Source organism: Rhinolophus hipposideros (assembly GCF_964194185.1).
Source record: "Rhinolophus hipposideros genome assembly, chromosome: X".
Classification (NCBI taxonomy): Eukaryota; Metazoa; Chordata; class Mammalia; order Chiroptera; family Rhinolophidae; genus Rhinolophus; species Rhinolophus hipposideros.
Window position 1 is genome coordinate 17,772,966 of NC_138046.1, and position 17,285 is coordinate 17,790,250.

A 17,285-nucleotide genomic window follows, 5' to 3' on the forward strand; every position below is an offset into this window, starting at 1 on the left:
ACCCTTCCTCTTCTCCGAAAGTAACCATTCCACCTCTGCCTTAGTCTCCAAATGTCCTTTGAACAGTTCAGCCTGAACGTATTGCCATGTACATCTTACTTTCATCAAAAAGACCCCCAAAATATCCAGTATGAGAGACTGGAAGATTCTTTGTGCCACTGATGCCAAAGACAGAACGGAAATGGCAGAGGGGACTGGTTTTGGAAATGAAGAATTCCATTTGGGATATGATCCATTTGGAAGAATGGCAAACCAGCACAAACTGAAGGTCCATGGACTGTGGTATATATACTATTATCCTTTACTGTTGTTATGCTTTATTTTAAAATCAGTTATTTCCCTAGTATGTGCAAAGTAATGCACTGGGTGCTTTGGCAGGGGGTGAACAATGAGATGAGTGAGACAGTGCTTGCCTTCAAGAAACAACAATACTGAACTTTATAAGTAACTCAAGGCAATGGATAAAAGTAAGATTGGGTGAGTGGGAACAAACAGAATGCTAAGCATGGCGAAATAAGCACTTGCCAGTTTTCTACTTGGAAAGTTTGGGCAGTATTGGTGTGTTCTATACTCATGACAACTTCATAACAACTGGAAGAAATATCAGCTCCTTTGTGCATTACTCAATCCCTCTCTCTTCAGTATTTTTACATTTCTTTTTCTGCAAAGACACTGGGAATTAAATAGAAAGATATGTAAAACATGACACCTGACCTCAAAGAGTTTACATTCTATTTGAGGAGATAAGGTTATCTGTGGGACTAGAGACAAATCATGAATTAGGGGTACTCCAGAAGGAAATATTATTGGGGTACGTTTCACGACTTAAGCATGATTCCAGACACAAGATGAAAGGTACCAAGATGATTAAAACATTCTTGCACCTACTATATAGTTAAACCACGTTGCTCTTATTTTCATTCCTGGAATACACTTAGCAGGGAGAAACTGATAAGATTTAGAGAGCCATGATAAAAGATTTTAGTAAAAGCTTGTGCTTTAGCAAGATTAGCCAGAAGTATTTTGTAGTAAAGGCTGGAGAGAGACAGTAAATAAGGTCTAGTAAGGCACTGCAGTTGGAGAAGTGAAAGTAAATAAGGGTCTTATCTCCCAGAGTGCTTGAGTATGTACTTTGGTGTTAGACGTACATGGCCTACAACAACAGCTCTGCTGTCAACGGACAGTGGGATCTTGGACAGGTTACTTGTCCTCTCTGAATCTCAGTCCCTGTATTAGGGTTCTCTAGAGAAACAGGACATATGTATGCCGATTTATTATAGAAATTGGCTCAAGTGATTATGGTGACCAAGAAGTCCTACCATCTACTGCTTGGAGGCTGGAGAACCAGGAAAGCCAATGGTATAATTCAGTCACAGTCTAAAGGCTTTAAAACCAGAAGGAGCTGACGATGTAAGTTCAAGTCCAAGTCCAAAGGTCTGAGAACCAAGAATGCAGGTATGGAAGGGCAGAAGATGGATGTCCCAGCTCACACAGAGCAAATTCATTCTTCCTCTGCTGTTTTGTTCTATTCAGACCCTCAGTAGACTGGATGACGCCCACTGACATTGGTGAGGGTAATCTTTAGTTAGTCATCTACTGTTTTAAATGCTTATCTCTCCCAGAAACATTCTCATAGACATACGCAGAAGTAATGTTTTACTGGCTCTCTGGGCATCCCTTTGTCCAGTCAATTGACACAGAATTAGCCATCAAAGTCCCTTCAGATGTTGCAGAAGAGGGAACAGATGGGAGAGAGACTCAAGGTAGAATAGAGAAGACTTGACAATTAATTAGAGGTGGGGGAGCCTGGGGAAGGGAGAAATCAAAGATGCCAAGTCTTTGGGCATGGATGACGGGGAGGATGATGTCATTTGCAGAACCAAGGAATACAACATGAGAAACAGGTGAAGCTGGCAAGCAGAAAGCTGGGTATTAGAACTAAAACTCAGTGGTTGGGGCGAGGAATAAGTTTTGGGAGTCAAACACCGAATGGAGGTTTTCTCTCAAGATGGCAGGAAGCTGTGGTCTTCCTTTTCTCCTTAGCTATCTGAGAACTTTCAGTAATGTAGGCAGAAATGAAAACATCTGTAATCAAGGGTATAGTGGCTACTTTCAGAAACAGCTCAGAGGACAGAACAGAATAGTGATTTATTTCCCTCGACCTTGGGTACCCTAATTGCCCTCATCCCATTGAAGACAAATTGTGTGCTAGACGACACACAGCAGGAAGGCAGGACAGAATGTCAGCGTATCAAATTCCTAAGATTGGCTACTCTGAAAGTCCAGACTCTGTCTGTCTGGTTCATCATTCCAGGTTCATCCCTTTGCACAAATTCGGTACATAGCAAGGGCTCAATAAATATCAGTGGGATGCGTGACTATAGAGTTACCATATACCCCTTAGTTCTGATGATTTTGTCTTGGAAAATGTCTGTTTTCTTCCCACATTCACTGCCAAAGTTCCAGAAATAATGAAAATTATTTCTCATCTGGCCTCTGTAGGCCTGGGGTTCTGGTCCCGGCTCAGTCACTGCCTTGATGTAACATGTTTTTAGTTTATTTCCTTCCTCCTGAAACAACCATTCAGCATTTCTAAACGAATGAAAATGTGGCCTCCAAGGCACTGTGAATTTGGTAAAATCCATGATTGGCACCAGTGCCCTTGAAAGGATGCTACTTCTATTTTAGTGTCTGCATAATACAATCGATAGAGAAGACAGAACACTTTTTGAAATTTCACAACAAAGAGGAATATAAATGGCTCTTAGTCCCTTGTAAATTCATTGTTGAGAGGATGTGGCAAATAAAAGGGAAACCTGGAAGTCATTCAGTCACTGAAATGAGGTTCTTTGGACTCTTGACAGTAAGAGAAAACTGATGTTTTTGGTCCTAGTGCAAATGGACCGCAGATGGGGCTTTGGAGTTCTGGCAAGTGGTTTATAGTCAGTCCGGAGGCAGCCATCCTAGAAAGCTCCCAGGAAGACAGATCTGCCTCGTTCACAGATGTGTCCCCGACACTTAGCACCATGCCTGGTTCGTGGTAGGAAGTCAGTCAATATTGGTTGCGTGAATGAAACAGAAGCAGACGTGCTCCTCAATATTTTCCACTGAATTGAGAGTAGGATACTTGGCTTCTTGTCCCAGTCTGCCACTTTAACACTTCTGTGACCCTGCGGAAATCCATTCTGCTCTTGGGACATCAGTAACCCCATTAGGAAAATGATTGTCAATGTTCTTTGTGTCCTCAAGTTCTTTGGCTGGCATTGCTAAGTGTGGTTCTTCACAATGAATCTATGGAAAGACTCCCTGATTCACTGTACTCAGATATAGCAAAACAAGGCAGAGTAGTAGATTCCCTCAGGCTGACAGTACATAGTGTGATCCTGGCTTCATGTTTATGCCTCAGAAACCCTTCTTCTCTGTGACCAGAATGTTGGATGCTTGTGGTGATCTATTAAATGACTATCCCTTGTCAGGATAAAGACAGGCCCTTCTGCAAACGCTTATTACTACACAAAATCTGCAGCAGCTAGGCAGTCATTTATTCATGAGGCCCTGGCACCAAGACATGCCACCGATGAAGTGTTCTGTCCTTGGCATAAAGCTTGTTCCAAGTGGTAATTAGAATGGAGGCTCTTAATATTAGCACCATTCAATGTCAGCCTCAGGGGGCTACTAACTCATTTTGGAAATTCTCTTGCTGCTTTTAATCAAGAACTAAGCTACCCAGACATTTTAGTTATGACTTCAGTAGGGAAAGAACAATGCAAACGTTGGCACATTAATGTGACCTTTAGCTGCACAGAGCATCATGGGATCTCTTCCCCCCATGGTCCAGAGTAGGCATCACAAAACAATTTATTAGAATGGGCTTGTGTATCTTGAAGCCTTATCTAATTGGTGTTCAAACTTGTTGCTGCCTCATCTCCTTTTTCCTCATCTCCAAAGTCTCTCAGCAGCGAGGCAAAGCATACATTAATCATTCCTTCCCTTTCCCTACACACACATTTGCGTGCACTGGCTCACGTGAACACACACACCTCTCCCATCCCATGCTACCCCAATCCCTGCACACACTCAGGACTTTGGAATAGAATTGTGTTAGATCCAGAAAGGACCGGAAACATCATGCGCCAACTCTCATTTTATAAATGGGGAGGCTGAGGCTCAGAGAGGTTCACTCAGCAGAGCTAGGACTCAAACCCACTTCTGGTACTGTGAGCACCATGTTTCTCTATTTTGCCACTATGAACCGAAGTTGTGAAAGAAGTTCAAAAGCGCTTCAGTTCAACTGAATAAAATGCATACATGATTTGCCCTATGTGTATAAAACATTATGCAAAGTCCCAGAGGTATTTTATAGGGGAGTGGAATATAATCCTGATCCAGTGGGGGTAGATGGAGATGTATGTTGAACACAAGCAGATTGCTAAGCGTTCACATAGTCATAGCAGGTAATTTAGAGATTAAAGTCAGAAGAGATTGGTTCAGATTGAGTTATTGGGTTGAGGTGCCTTTTCTGGGTTTCTTGGAGAGAATTTTCATAATGCTTTAAGAAGCTAAAGATTATATTAAAGTGTTAGCATTGGTATTGTTCTTTCTGCACTTCTTTTCAGGAACTTCAAAAGTACTTATAATTAAAATAAATACTATGCTTTAGCCTCTGAAAACATCAAAAAATAAAAAGAATAAACACATGTAGGTTTGGGGAAGGTCTAAGGAAATGGAAATGTGGATACTATACAGTTGGCAATTATAAAAAAAATTAACAGTATGTATTGGGAGCTTTAAAAATGTGCATATCTTCTAACTCAGTATATTTGACATCTAGAAATATATCTAAAGGAATAAATGTGTGTTTGAGTGTGTTTAATAACATGTATATTTTGTATGTGTGTGTATCAAGGATGAATCCAAGGAATGTGTGTTATAGTGCTAAGTGAAAGAGTCAAAAGACATCCATGTTGTCACAAATGGCAAAATTTCACCTATTTTTTGCTGAGTGATATTCCATTGTATATATGTACCATATTTTCTTTATCCAATTGTCTGTTGATGAGCGCTGGGTTGTTTCCATATCTTGGCTATGGTAAAAATGCTACAATGAACGTAGGGGTGCATATGTCTTTTTGAATTAGTGTTTTAGATTTCTTCAGATAAATACACAGAAGTGGGATTGCTGGCTCACATGATAGTTCTATATTTATTTTTTTGAGGAACCTCCATATTGTATTCCATAGTGCTGGCACTAATTCGCAGTCCCACCAACAGTGCAAAAGGGTTCCCTTTTCTCCACATCTTCACCAACATCTGTTGTTTGTTCATTTATGGATGACAGCCATTCTAACCAGTGTGAGATGATATCTCATTGTGGTTTTAATTTGCATTTCTCTGATTAGTGACCTTGAGGATCTTTTCATATGTCCATTGGCCATGTGTATGTCCTCTTTGGAGAAATGTCTATTCAGGTCCTCTGCCCATTTAAAAAAAAATAGGATTCTTTTTTGTACCTTATCTGATGTATCATTGGCAAAGATCTTCTCCCATTTAGTAGGTTGTCTTTTGGTTTTGTTGATGGCTTCCTTCGCTGTGGAAAATCTCTCAACATGGATGGACCCTAGAGAGTATTATGCTAAGTGAAATAAGTCAGATGGAGAAAGACAAATACCATATGATTTCACTTATATGTGGAATTTAGAAACAAAATAAATAACAGAAAGAAACTCATAGATGCAGAGAACAAACTGTTAGTTGCCACATGGGAGGGGGCGTTGGGAGATAGGTGTAAAAGGGGAAGGAATTAAGAAGTACAAATTGCCAGGTATAAAAACAGTCATGGGGATGTAAAGTACAGCTCAGAGAATATAGTCAATAATATTCTAATAACTATGTACAGTGTCAGATGGGTACTAACTCATTGGGGCAATCACTTCATAAGTTATATAAATGTCAAATTACTATGTTGTACACCTAAAATGAATATAATATTGTATGTCAACTGGAACTGAGAAATAAAATGTTTTTAAAGATTGGGACAATATATTTTGTTACAATATCATTTTATGCATTTTATATACCACTGTATTTCATATATAACCAAAATGTAGGTCTGTCTTGTTTCTAGCAGCTGTCCACCTTGAAGTCAGTGATGCACAAGGTGTTATCAAACAATACAGTGAATGTTTAAATTAAAAAAAATATTATAGTATAAAACACATTGTCATCAATCCCCCTCAAAATACTCCCCCTCACTTTGAACACACTTATCCCATCGTTGTTGCCATTTTTGAAGCAGTCTGGAAGTCCTCTTTTGTGAGTGTCTTCAGTTGCACTGTAGTGGCTGCCTTGGTGTGTCCTGAATTGATTCAAAACATTTACCTTTCATGGTCATTCTGACTTTGGGGAAGAGACAGAAGTCACACAGTGCCAGATCCGGTGAATAAGGTGGATGAGGGCACACCGAAATGTTTTTATTTGACAGAAATTGCCATACCAGAAGTGATGTGTGACACGGAGCGTTGTCATGATGGAGGAGGATTTATGGCACACTTTAAAACACCCCTTTTCGCAACTGTAGCTCACACCTGACTGCCTGCACCAAACAAGTTGAAACTTGTCACACATTGTTACTAAGGTTTGATGCACCGCTTCCTGTATTGAAGATCCCTGCCTTTCCCTTGGATGGTACTCGTCAGCAGCATTCATCATATTGTTTGATCACACCTCGTATATCACATTAAAATACACATACCCAGAAATCCAAGTCTAAAAATAGACAAATGACATGGGTTTTATTGAGGATTTCATGAGAAGATAGAATACGTATCGAGTTATTTCATACATCAAACTGGAAAACCTTCGAAATCATTTTCCCTTCAAACATTTTTCTCTTGCTAAAGTTTAATGTCCTTCTGCAGCTACTTTTTCCTTTTCCTTTTCTCTCAAACCCCTTCAGTAACTCCCCTTTTCTGTTGCCCACATGTTTTCCTCCTCTGTTCTTCTGTGGTTACCTAGTTAAGCATTTTCCAATGGAATTTTCTACGGTCATTCAAATGTTCTATAAACTTCTCTGTCCAATATGGCCATCATTAGCACCACGTGGCTATTGAGCACTTGAAATGTGGCTAGTGCAACTGAGGAAATATATTTTTCATTTTATTTAATTGTACAGAATTTGAAATAAATTATGCATACGTGTGGCTGGTGGTCACCATATTGGACAACAAAGCTCTAGTCCCTTCTTAGGCAGACAGAACAAGCTAGGTCTCTTCTTGGCCTTCAACTTTGCTTTGTTGAATATAGGAGATGTGAGGGGTGACTCAACTTCCCTTGCTTAGAAAATACTAGAAAGTGTTGCAGGGGGAGATTGTAAATAACTCACAATTTTCTTTATTATTGTAAGTATGCACAGAAAAAATCCAAAAAGACATAAATGAAAGTAATTATTACGGTTAATTTGTAGTAGTCTGGATAATGGATAACTTCTTTTTACTTTACTTTTCTGTTCCCCAAGTCATGTAGATTGGGCATTTATTACTTTTATGTTTAGGAAAAATACATAACAAATATTATTAAAATACCTCTCATGTATGACTTTTAAAAAAGCAAATTAGGGAAGACATCTCATCTGAGGGTCCTGGAACAAGCTCCTGAGCAGTCTGTCACTTGGCAAATGGGGAAAAGCCCAATGGCAGACCCCTTTGGAGCAGGGCCCAGGAATGGCATGTGTATATATTCTCCCAGCTGCTTCCTCACATCAAATAGCTAAGTAGAGCTCCAAAGCCAAGCCAGTTCCCGCTGTCATCATTGATGAAGCCTGTACACAGATGGAGAAGTAAATAAAAGGAGAGGTAGTGATTTTTCTATATTTGACCCAGTTACTATTTTTGCCAAATAAGGGGAGAAAAACTTGGGATTTCAAGCATGAAGGACTAGATCCTGGTTTTGTGAGCAAATTCTTGCTGCTCTCTCTCTCTTTTTCTCTTTTAAGGAGGGCTCAGCTTACAGTGGCCCATACAGGGATTGGACCGGCAACCTTGGTGTTATCAGCACCACGCTCTATCCAACTGATCTAACCAACCACCCCACTTGCTGCTCTCTTTTAAGCCCTTCCGGAATGTACATTTCCTTCTTGGAATCAGCACAATTTGGTAGAATCCTTGTGGACTCAGAATTGTGACCTTACAACCCAGCCCAGAAGAGGGCGCTGTTGGAGACGGGCACAGAGGAACCACACAGAGGGTCTAAAAGAAGCCAACTGACCAGGGTAGGCATGGGGCTAGAATTTTGGGTTTAATACTTAGAATTGGTGTTGCCCAGCATCTAAATTTGAACTGCAAGGCTGCTGAAGGAAAGCAAAAGGATCCCCTCTGGAAATGGCAAACAACAGTAGGACCAGTCCTGCTTCTGGCTCTGCCATACCCAAGCCAGCCCAATGGTCATATCTTTGATAGTATCTGATCTCTCTTATCATCCCTTCTCCCTGATCACAGTGCCAGAAGATCTCTGGGAGCCTCATTTACCCTCTCCCTAATACGTGATAACTGTAAGAGTTCATGCTTTGACGCCTTCCAGTGTTTGTCATGTGTATTTCATAGTGGGCTCTTGAAAGCTAAAGAGCTTAATGGCATTCAGAAGAATGAAGCTAGAAAGAGGTAATGGTATAGTAATGGGGGGTTACTGAGGGGCAGGGGGCAAATGGACTCCTTCCAGGCCTTTCTAGCCGTCACTCAAGCAGATATTTCCCATTCTGCTTGCTTGCTGAGTGAGTTTCCAGGGACTAATGCCCACTCCAGCGTGGCAGAGGGGAGGGGAGCTGCTAATTCTGGGCATCGCTGTGTAGCAACAGAAGGTAAACCACATCTTGACTCTCAATTTTGTGTTCATTTTCACTGGTTATTTTTAGTTAGTTCATGTCTAGGAATACGTAAAAATCACTCCTTCCTGAAATAGCTTTAGCTCCCCAAAATTGGAACAGTAAGATGCTCTCAAGTTATAAATCATTGCACTGATGGTAAGATATTCTTTCTATCAAACAGCCAGAGATTAAGTGAGCTGGAAGCTGACCCTTTAGAGTCTTCAGGTGTTCAGGGCCTCTAGTTAGCTCAGCTTGATCAAGTTGCTTTTGAACAATGCCCGTGGAGCAGTTTCTGAAATGTTTCCTTCTGGCAGGTTTCAAGTGGCTTTGAAAGGTGAATGCACAGACTCCTGTTTACTATACACAACCTGGCTTGTGTATACGTACAAGTCCTTGACTCCATCCATTTTACAAAGGGCTGTCTCAACACTAATCTTGAAGTGCCTTGAGGATATTATTTGTAGCAAACCACAGTGGGCCAGTCAGATCTCAGTTGGCTAGAACCCAACACTGGTGAGGTCAAGCTCATAGATTTAATCCCAAATGGGCCATTTAGCTTTAAACAACAGATGAAAGTTATTTTTGTGTGTGTGTTTCCAGATTGCAGCTCTCCCATTCACTTCCAGGTTGCAGTGCAGCGTGTTCATAAATAAGAGTGGAGCTTGGTATCTGAGAGTCTTGTAGAGCTTTTTGCAATAGGAAAACAGACACAAGAGTTCAGAACGTTAGGCCACAATGAAAGGGCCATATTTGGAAGATGGTGAGCAAGGGACCAGAGATGAACCCCAGAGCAGTGCAGTTGTTTGGAGGGGCAAACTCAGGGCCTCCAGTAGGAGATGGCTCACCAGGCAGATTGAGGGTTGTATCTAGAGAACAGTGGGTCAAGGAATGGTGAGCTTACATGTGGGAACCAGCAAAGTTGAGGAAGGTAAGTCTGGCAAAACTTGCTTTGCCTTTGAAATATTTTTTATCCCCTACCCTCCAGCTTTATTCACATATAATTTACATATATCATTATGTAATGTGATGATTTGATATACATAAATATATTGTGAAATGATTACTGCAATAGGGTAAATTGCTCTCCTAGTTACCATTTTTTCATGTGTGGGGGGGGGAGAGAACTTTCAAGATCTACTCTCTTAGCAACTTGGAAGTATATAATATAGTATTTTAAACTATAGTCACCATGCTGTACATTAGGTCCCGGTCTATTTGTCATGGTTCTTCAAGACTGTTCATGTCACCTCATTTTTGACACTTCCAGAGCACCATTCTCCTCACATTGCACAGAGTTTGGGATGATTCAATCCAACTTCCATGGGATCCTGTGATCGCCTCTGTTGTATCACTAACGATATTGTGTGTGTGTGTTTGTGTTACCATTTTAACCATTTTTCTTTTATTTTTCCATATTATTTTCAGGTGAACCAGACTGTGTTTTAACCTTTCATTTGTATTTCAGCCTCTCCCAGTAGACAGCTTCTTCTTCTTCTTTTTCTTCTTCTTCCTCTTCTTTTTTTCATTTGAAAGATTTTATTGGGGAAGGGGAACAGGACTTTATTTATTGGGGAACAGTGTGTACTTCCAGGACTTTTTCCAAGTCAAGTTGTTGTTCTTTCCATCTTAGTTGTGGAGGGTGCCATTCAGCTCCAGGTCCACTTACCATTGTTCGTTGCAGGGGCCGGAGCCCACCATCCCTTGTGGGAGTCAAGGAGTCGAACACACAACCTTGTGATTGAGAGCCCACTGGCCCATGTGGGAATCGAACCGGCAGCCTTCGGCGTTAGGAGCACTGAGCTCCAACCGCCTGAGCCACCAGGCCGACTTGACAGCACCTTCTTTATCTTTAGATCTCTGGTAGTCAGCAACTAGAAGTGTGCTTGTTGGCTGACTGCATTCGTGATTGAATAAATAGAAGAATGGAAACAGGAAAGAAAATGCCAAAGAAGAGATATGTGTGGGTTCTTACAGAATGAGTAAATGTTTGATAGGGAGAACATGTTGTATTCTGGAGCGAGAGAGATGTGCAGTGTGTCTGATGCCCTGAATGCCTGGAGGGAAGCCAAGGGAGAAAGGGATGGAAAGGGAAGTTGGGAGCAGAGGGTGACCAGAGGGTGAAGGGCCTTGTGTCACCTCCAGAGGAATTGGCACCTTTTCTCTGTGAGTGCTTCTCAAACTTGAGGGTAATACTAGTTGCCTGGATGGCTTGACAAAGCACAGATTACTGGGCCCCATTCCCTGAATTTCTAGTGTGCCCCATTCCCTGAACTCTTAGAAAATGCAAATGCAAATTGCTGGCAAATTTGCATTTCTAGCAGGTTCCCAGGTGATGCTGGTATTCTTTTGGCCCAGGACCAAAATCTCAGAGAGGTGATCACAAGTCCATTCAGTCATTCGTGCATTCATTCACTCAAGAAGTATAATATATAACATATATAATAATAAGCACCGTGTATGAACTTGGCATTGTTTTGGTGCTAGAGATGCAGTGGTAAACAAAGACTTGATAATATAGGGCTCAGGTTGAGTTTATGTGTAAATTTAATAAATAAATAGCCCTGAGTCACTAAAGGGGCTGACCTTGGCCTTCTAAACTTCTGCGTCCTTCAGGTCAGGCTTAATCCCGGATTTTGAGCCTCCTGGATAGGATCACAAGGCATTCAGGTGTTGAGAGAGACAGCAAGAAGTCTTTATATACCATAGAAACACCACAGACTATTCTGGAACCCTCATGGAGGAAAGCAGTGATTGCACTACTTTTGTATGAATCCTATTTTCCCAAGGTTGTCCAGATGCAAATGTTATTCGTTGATCTTAGGTGTGCCTTCCACGTGTCAGGGCCTTGGTATTGATTTAGAGTAGTGGTTGACATCCCCTGGCTTGACATTAGACTAATTGGAGGAGCCTTTGAAAAAAATCCTGGGGTCCATGCTCTTTCCTAGAATTTTTTGGGGTGGGGCTCTGCCTAAGTACGTTGTAAAAATTCCCCCTGTGGTTCTAATATACAGCCAGGGTTGAGATCCTCTGTTGTAAAATAATTTGAATCCTCAAGAGAGCTGAGCATAAATACTTGTGAATAGCATAGATTCCCCAGAGGCTACTGTGTTGCAGGAAATGGATCCCCAAGGGTCAGGGTGGCAGAAATTCCAGGAGACTTCCTAGAACTGAGCCACTTCAATGTGATACATCTTTTGATTCACAGTAAGTTGTGTATGGCCATTACAATTTGAAAATTTTCAGAAACATTGGTTTTTTCACTAACAAATAATTGTCATAATTATTTTTGCTCATCTCTGTCCCCCTCTCCCCATTTCATCTTGGATAGTATAATGTCCTGGGTAAGAGTCCATCCATGGTTAGAGACACAGCTGGTTTTGACGCCTGTATCTGTCACTATCACATGTCCTAAATTTATGACATTCCATAAGCCTCAGTTTCCTCATCTGCAAAACAGGAATGGTAGTTACCTACCTCACAGGATCGTTGAGGGTGAGGATCAAATCAGAAAAAAATATGTAAAGTAGAGGACAGTGCCTGCGTCATAGTAGGTGATCAGATAGATTTCGGCTGGATCACATGTCAAATACCCTCAGAGGTCACTTCTGGGCTGTGAGATTGGGAGAGTGGAGGAAATGGAAGACTCTGACATTTTACTTTCTACCCTTCTGTATTGTTTTAAATTTATAGATGGCATAATTTAGCTTTGTAATTTGTTTTAAATGTTTTATTGCCACATTAAAGTTGGGATTTTCATTGTTTTTATTATTTATTTATTTTTAAAAAATTTATTGGGGAATATTGGGGAACAGTGAGTTTCTCCAGGGACCATCAGCTCCAAGTCGTTATCCTTCAATCTAGTTGTGGAGGGTGCAGTTCAGCTCCAAGTCAGCTCCAATTAGTTTTTCAATCATTAGTTATAGGGGGTGCAGTCCAGCATCCCATGGAGGGAATTGAACTAGCAACCTTGTTGTTAAGAGCTCTCACTGTAATCAACTAAGCTATCCAGCCACCCCAGCTTTGTAACTTTTGAACATGCCAAAAAAACTTTTTTTTCAAAAAAAGCTGACCCCCATGTCATGACCCGAAAGAGTCTGCACATAGCCTCAGAGGCTCAGAGGTTGCCTAGCCTCTACCGCCAACAAGTGCAGGAAACTGCTACCATCATCCTGTGAAATCTCATTGAGTTTCCACTGCACGTTTTCTAGGGCAGGATTTCATGTCCAGGCCATTTCATTTTTCATACAGTTCGAAATGCTACAATGTTGCCTTTCTATATTGAGCCCAAATCTGTCTGCTTGTGATGTCCTTCTGTTAGGCATACCAAGTTTTGCCACATGCCACATGGGGAGCCACGCAGAGCAAGCTTAGTAGATTCTACTGTATTTTTTTAAATAAGGAAATCAATCTCTGAGAACTGAATTATTTTTCAGTTTTATTGGGGAACATTGGGGGACGGTGTATTTCTCCAGGGCTCATCAGCTTCAAGTCACTGTCCTTCAATCTACTTGTAGAAGGCGCAGCTCAACTCCAAGTCCAGTCACCATTTTCAATATTTAGTTGCAGGGGGCACAGCCCACCATCCCATGCGGGAATTGAACCGGCTTGAGATCTCGTGCTCTAACCAACTGAGCCATCCGGCCACCCCTCCGGAAGTTCAGCATCAGCTCTTCAATCTAGTTGTACAGGGCGCAGCTCACTGGCCCATGTGGGATTCGAACCGGCAACCCTGTTGTTTAGAGCTCGCACTCTAACCAACTGAGCCATCCAGCCGCCCCTAGATTCTACTGTATTTGATACTTTATACCAAGTCTTGATATATTTAAAAAGAGTTCTCCTGTCGTTTTGAAATTAGCTCTTTTCAGAAGAAAATCTCCAAATGTTTCAGCTGTTCCTCAGAGGACATAGCTTCTCCACCCTCACTGAAGGTGTTCTGTGGAAGTAGACATCGAAACAGACTTTAGGATGCAAGATGTTTTGTACGGGTCAATGCTTACGAAAGGATTGGGGAAAAATCAGATTCGGGAGATGAGGAAGTTGAATTGCAATTCCGACTCAGCTAACCATGTACGGAGCTCTGGAGAGAGTCTTACCTGTCAGACTTGCTTAGAGGCAGGCTGAAATGCCAAGCAGTATGCCCACCTCCCTCAGTGCTGCGAGGGAAGCATCTGTTCCAGGACTCTCCTTGGCTTGTAGAAGACTTCTATTTTCTTGTATCTTTTACCTTGTCTTCCTTCTATACCTAAGTCCAAATTTCCCTTTTTTTCCCCACTTTTATAATAGCCTCGTATGTTCTTATGCTTTCTTGCCAGATGCCTTTAGAACAGGTGCTTTCTGGGCTGGAGCTTTCAGACCCTTCTGAGCTTTTGAAGGCGCTGCTTCCTGCTCTCCAGCTTTCTGGGCAGGAACCTTTTGGGCTGGAAGCTTCTTGCCGGTAGCAGTCACTTTTTTTTCTGGAACCTTTGCAGCAGCTGCTGCAGCTGCACTGTTAGCAGCAAGTGTTTTTGGGGAGAAGCTTTCAGGAGAGCTGCCTTTTGAAGCTTCCTAACTTCAAGCTTGATTATTCAGTTCCTCATTTGCTTTGCCTTCGTGACTTTGTAATGATCAAAATCTGTCATGCTGGCTTTCTTTTCTCTGGCGTCAATCTTCGTGGCCCATCTTGTGGCTGCCCATTTTGTATTGAGATCTGCCTTCTGCCAGGCTTGTTGGACATACTTTTGGCGGGTACTGTGTGGGAACTTGAGGATGAAGTCAGTGAGCTGCATGCATTTGAAAGGCATAGCCTATCTCCTTAGTTGAGTGCAAGCTCATCAAAGCTCTGTTCTGATCAATAACATTTAGATTAGCGACCAGCTTACCGGCATGAGGCCCAAAGCAGACGTAGGCCACCCAGCCAACCTCCACAAAGCACCTGGACACCACGTTGGTGGCCTTGGACAAGAAGCCAAATTTCCTCTTCTTATAAGGACACCAGTCATACTGGGTTAAGGCCCACCTTGATGACCTCATTTTAACTTAATTACTTCTTTGAAGACCCTCTCTACCAATGTGGTCTCATTCGGAGGTACTGGGTGTTAGAACTTCACATTAACATTTTTGTTGGGGGACACAAATCCAACCCATAACAGGTATGGTCACTTTTGCCTCCCCTCCTTGGTTCCCAGACCAATATAGTTGTACCTCGGTTTTCGAACGTCTCCATTGATGAACATTGCGGTTTATGAACGCCGTAACCCCAGAAGTAAATGCTTCGGTTTTCGAACACGCTTCGGAAGTCGAACATGTCACGCAGCTTCCGCTGAGTGCAAGATCCTGAGGCCTAGCTGTTGGCTATTTTCGATCATTTCAGAACTCGAGCGGTCTTCCGGAATGGATTGCGTTCAAAAACCGAGGTACCACTGTATTGTTCTTTCCATTTTTCAAGTGACAATAGGAAGCTTAGATATTTTAAAAACTTGGCTCAAAGTCAAGTTTTTTTTAATTTTAATCAGTTAATTCCGAACAATCCTAGAGTATAAACTTGGTTTCCAAACATGGTAACCTCATATAATTCCTGTGATCATAGGAATGGGGCTAAAAACATGAGTGGAATAATGTCTGGCTCATCAAACCCCTACCGTAGCCCATGCAATAGCAGGGATTGGAGGGATTCTCCACACTACACAGGGCGGTGGGGCTGTGATCTGCCCGAGGACCCACGTGGGAGCAAACGTTGTGCTCAAACTTCAGCATTAAGAGCTGTTTCCCTGATGGATCTGTTTTAACTTCTAATACATATATTTTCTGTTGGGGGTCACACCACCAAATGGAAGTGTCTGATTTAAGACATAGATGGCGTCTTGAAGGACAGTTCTCTGTCCTCTTCAAGTGTTGCCTGTGACATAGCGCTTTGAGCTGTGCCTTCAGTAGGCCATTCCAATGCTCTGGCAGCTCAGCAGATTCTGGGTGTTAATAAGACCATTGGATCTCTTGGTCATGGTCCCACTCACATGTTTTGTGCTGTACAGTGGGTATGCTGGTCCGATGCAATGATAGGTGGGCTCCTAGGCTCATGAATCAAATACTCCATAAGCCCTCAGAGAGTAGTGCTGGCTGTGGCCCTGTTGACAGGAATGGTGAATGCAGTCAGATATTCCTATGAGAATAAGCCACTGGTCTTTCCAAGTAGGGAGGACTCAGTATGGCCAACTTGTCACCAAATAGCCAGTAGAGCTCTTTGAGGGATAGTGCCATAGTGGGGGCTCAGTGTCAGTGTTGAATGGTTGGGTATTGAGAAGCACTAACAGTGAGGTCAGTCTTAAGTGGGAGTTCCTGCTGTTGGGCCCACGTGTAGCCTTCATCTCTGCCATCATAGTCAATCTGTTTATGCACCCATTGTTCCAGTTTGGGGATGCCTGATTCATAAACGTTGATTAAAGTCAACTGGCCAAGTCATTTCGTCAACTTGGTATTTCAGTTCGTCTTCCATGGTAGATGCTTTCTGGTGGTTGTTAACATGTGATACAAATGGTTGTATCATGTGATACACTTGATCCTCACTCCCACATGCCCATCTACATGACTCTGCCATTGAGTTCCTTGCCCTCTATATTCCTGTCTTTTTCTTTCCAGGGCCCTCACTAGCAGGCCAGACCACTTATAACTTCTTTTTCCACAGAAAGTGGATAACCAGGTACATTGTCCAAGCTTTTCCCATTACGAGTATTTTTCCTTGCCACTGTCTTTCAAGGCCCTCATTGACTCAGGCTGAACTGCCGGTGCTGTCCATTTTTGGCTAGCACCCACATATACCCATACATGGATGCCTTCGTATCCACAAAGAAAAGCTCAGGCTTTTTCGTCCTATCACCTGGTGGTATGCGATCCCCCACGTGGCCATAACTGTCAGCTAAGAGAGGGCTCTGGGGACATAGTGGTGAACGCTATGAGGATCTGGGCTACCTCTGTATGCATCTTGCTTATGCTCTCTGGCCCTATTCATACTAATTCAAGATAGACTACTTCTGTCTTATGATGTATTACTGAGAGGACCACCTAATCTTGTGATTTGGTGCATTTGACAGACCTCAGACCACAGGGCAAAATCTGCACTCCCAGAATCGTGGTGTCTAATGGTCAGACATTCTGTCTCAACCAGGACCCAATAGCACACTGTGAGTTGTTTGTTACTTTTTGTAAGTTTGTCAGGTCTTTACTGCTATTGTCATGGTCTTGCTCTAGAACCCCAGCATCTTGTTTTGTGGCTCTTCCCCTGGAGCTTGCCCAAACCCGCACGTGGCATTATTTCTCATCGTTGATACCTCCAACGCCATACGGCTTGTTGGACCACATGGTCCAAGTGGCAAAATTGCTTGCACATTTTAAAGCCTGGTCCTGATGCAAAGCCATGTTGTATTCTAAGATGTAGTCAGAACAGGCAGCCTTCCAT

The 17,285-nt window shown here is 42.2% G+C and overlaps 1 pseudogene across 1 annotated transcript; it reads right to left on the reverse strand.

Moving 5' to 3' along the window:
• Window positions 1-14,152: 14,152 nt before the first annotated feature.
• LOC308494971 (large ribosomal subunit protein eL14-like) lies at window positions 14,153-14,866 on the reverse strand (annotated as a pseudogene). The gene has a single exon. The product of its transcript is annotated as a large ribosomal subunit protein eL14-like (transcript).
• Between the last annotated feature and the right edge of the window lie 2,419 nt (window positions 14,867-17,285).